Source organism: Arachis hypogaea, chromosome 16 (assembly GCF_003086295.3).
Source record: "Arachis hypogaea cultivar Tifrunner chromosome 16, arahy.Tifrunner.gnm2.J5K5, whole genome shotgun sequence".
Lineage (NCBI taxonomy): Eukaryota > Viridiplantae > Streptophyta > Magnoliopsida > Fabales > Fabaceae > Arachis > Arachis hypogaea.
In genome coordinates, this window is record NC_092051.1 from 68349057 (window position 1) to 68352800 (window position 3744).

Sequence of the window (3744 nt, forward strand, 5' to 3'; positions counted from 1 at the left end):
CATCCAAAAAGATAAGGCTAAGCACGCCCCAAGTCTATTAGGAATCAAGCAAGGAGATCGGGAAAGTCTTCGTAACTACATGGAAAGATTCAACAAAGCGTGCCTGGACATACAAAGTCTGCCAACAGAAGCAGATATCATGGGTCTCTGATGAGCGGATAAATTATACGCTTTTTGACAATGTTTTTAGTATGTTTTTAGTAGGATCTAGTTACTTTTAGGGATGTTTTCATTAGTTTTTATGTTAAATTAACATTTCTGGACTTTACTATGAGTTTGTGTGTTTTTCTGTGATTTCAGGTATTTTCTGGCTGAAATTGAGGGACTTGAGCAAAAATCTGATTCAGAGGTTGAAGAAGGACTGCTGATGCTGTTGGATTCTGACCTCCCTGCACTCAAAGTGGATTTTCTGGAGCTACAAAACTTGAAATGGCGCGCTTCTAATTGCGTTGGAAAGTAGACATCCAGGGCTTTCCAGAAATATATAATAGTCCATACTTTGGCCAAGAATAGACGACGTAAACAGGCGTTCAACGCCAGCTTTCTACCCAAATCTGGCGTCCAGCGCCAGAAAAGGAGCCAAAACCAGAGTTGAACGCCCAAACTGGCACAAAAGCTGGCGTTCAACTCCAAGAAGGACCTCTACACGTGCAACACTCAGGCTCAGCCCAAACACACACCAAGTGGGCCCAGGAAGTGGATTTATACATCAATTACTTACTCATGTAAACCCTAGTAGCTAGTTTATTATAAATAGGACCTTTTACTATTGTATTAGGCATCTTTTGATCATTTTTAGATCTCTAGACCTCCATGGGAGGCTGGCCACTCGGCCATGCTTACCCTCTATTCACTTATATATTTTCATACGGTAGAGTTTCTACAATCCATAGATTAAGGTGTGGAGCTCTGCTGTTCCTCAAAGATTAATGCAAAGTACTACTGTTTTCTATTCAATTAATCTTATTTTGCTTCTAAGATGTCCATTCACACCCAAGAACGTGATGAAGATGATGATTATGTGTGACGCTCATCATCCTTCTCCTTTATGAACGCGTGCCTGACAAACACTTCTGTTCTACATGAAATAAGCTAGAATGAATATCTCTTAGATCTCCCAACCAGAATCTTCGTGGCGTAAGCTAGAATGATGGCGGCATTCAAGAGAATCCGGAAGGTCTAAACCTTGTCTGTGGTATTCCGAGTAGGATTCAATGATTGAATGACTGTGACGAGCTCCTAACTCGCGATTGCAGGGTGTTAGTGACAGACGCAAAAGGATAGTAAATCCTATTCCAGTATGATCGAGAACCGACAGATGAATAGCCGTGCCGTGACAGGGTGCGTTGACCATGTTCACTGAGAGGATAGGATGTAACCATTAACAAGGGTGATGCCTCCAGACGATTAACCGTGTCGTGACAGGGCATTTGGATCATTTTCCCGAGAGAAGATCGAAAGTAGCCATTGACAATGGTGATGCATTACATAAAGCCAGCCATGGAAAGGAGTAAGACTGATTGGATGAAGATAGCAGGAAAGCAGAGGTTCAGAGGAACGAAAGCACCTCCATTCGCTTATCTGAAATTCCTACCAATGAATTACATAAGTATCTCTATCCCTATTTTATTATATAATATTCGAAAACACCATTATCACTTTATAATCTGCCTGACTGAGATTTACAAGGTGACCATAGCTTGCTTCATACCAACAATCTCCGTGGGATTCGACCCTTACTCACGTAAGGTATTACTTGGACGACCCAGTGCACTTGCTGGTTAGTTGTATCGAAGTTGTGAACCATGGTATTGGCACCATGTTCTTGGCGCCATTGCCAGGGAAAGAAAGAACCATGAATTTTACATAATTAAAGTGTAATCACGATTACGCGTACCAAGTTGCTCACGTTGCCAGGGATTGTTCGAGCCTGGACATCACAATTTTTTGTTTTGTGTCTTTTCATGTTTATCATATGCATTCTTGAATTCTTAGTGCGTAAGCATTAAAGAATTCTAAGTTTGGTGTCTTGCATGTTTTCTTTGCATTAAAAATTTTTCAAAATTGTGTCTATGATGTTCATCTTGACATTCATAGCATTCTTGCATGCATTCATTGTTTTGATCTAAAAATTTCATGCATTGCATAATTTTCATGTTTTTCATAAAAATTTCAAAAAATCAAAAAAAATATCTTTCCCTTTTTCTCTCATCAAATTCGAAAATTTGGATTGACTTTTTCAAAAATTTTTAAAATCACGTTGTTTCTTATGAGTCAAATCAAATTTTCAAATTGAAAATCTTATCTTTTTCAAAAATCAAATCTTTTTCAAAATTCTTAGTTATTTTCGAAAATTCCAAAAATATTTTTCAAAAATATTTTTCTTATTTTTGATACCAAATTTTCGAAAATAACATAATCAATTAATGTTTTGATTCAAAAATTTGAAGTTTGTTTCTTGCTTGTTAAGAAAGATTCAAACTTTGAGTTCTAGAATCATATCTTGTGATTTCTTGTGAATCAAGTCATTAATTGTGATCTTAAAAATCAAATCTTTTTTCAAAAACTAATTTCTATCATATCTTTTCAAAAATATCTTCTCATCTTATCTTTTTCAAAAATATCTTTCCTAACCTCCTAACTTTTTATCTTTTCAAAATTTGTTTCAACTAACTAACTAACTTTTTGTTTGTTTCTTAACTTTTTCAAAACTACCTAACTAACTCTCTCTCTCTAATTTTCGAAAATATCTTCCCTCTTTTTCAAAAATTTCTTTTTAATTAACTAATTATTCTTATTTTTATTTTTAATTTTAAAAATTTTTCGAAAAAATACTAACAATTTTCAAAAACCATTTTTCGAAAATCACTAACTCTTTTTCAAAATAATTTTCGAAAATTATCCCTCCCCCATCTTATTCTATTTATTCATTCATATCCTAACATCTCATTTCACATCTCTGCCATCCTCACAGTTGTGTTTCTTCCATTATATTACATTCTTTGTCTCCTCCTCTTCTTCTACTTATACAGGGATCCCTATACTGTGGTATAAAGGATCTCTATTATTATTATCATTTTTCTGTGCCTTCTTTTTTGTCATATGAGCAGGAGCAAGGATAAGAACATTCTTGTGGAAGCAGATCCAGAACCTGAAAGAACTCTGAAGAGAAAATTAAGAGAAGCTAAATTACAACAATCCAGAGAAAACCTTTCAGAAATTTTCGAATAGGAAGAGGAGATGGCAGCCGAAAATAATAATAATGAAAGGAAGATGCTTGGTGACTTTACTGCACCTAATTCCAATTTACATGGAAGAAGCATCTCCATTCCTGCCATTGGAGCAAACAACTTTGAGCTGAAACCTCAATTAGTTTCTCTGATGCAGCAGAACTGCAAGTTTTATGGACTTCCATCTGAAGATCCTTTTCAGTTCTTAACTGAATTCTTGCAGATATGTGATACTGTTAAGACTAATGGAGTAGATCCTGAAGTCTACAGGCTCATGCTTTTCCCTTTTGCTGTAAGAGACAGAGCTAGATTATGGTTGGATTCTCAACCCAAAGACAGCCTGAACTCTTGGGATAAGTTGGTCACGACTTTCTTAGCCAAGTACTTTCCTCCTCAAAAGCTGAGCAAGCTTAGAGCTGATGTTCAAACCTTCAGACAGAAAGAAGGTGAATCCCTCTATGAAGCTTGGGAAAGATACAAACAGTTGACCAAAAAGTGTCCTTCTGACATGCTT

At 36.2% G+C, this 3744-nt stretch overlaps 1 non-coding gene across 1 annotated transcript; it reads right to left on the reverse strand.

Annotated features, from left to right (window-relative positions):
* Positions 1 to 3636: 3636 nt before the first annotated feature.
* LOC112760943 (small nucleolar RNA R71) lies at positions 3637 to 3744 on the reverse strand. The gene has a single exon (XR_003181355.1). It is a non-coding gene; the product is annotated as a small nucleolar RNA R71 (small nucleolar RNA).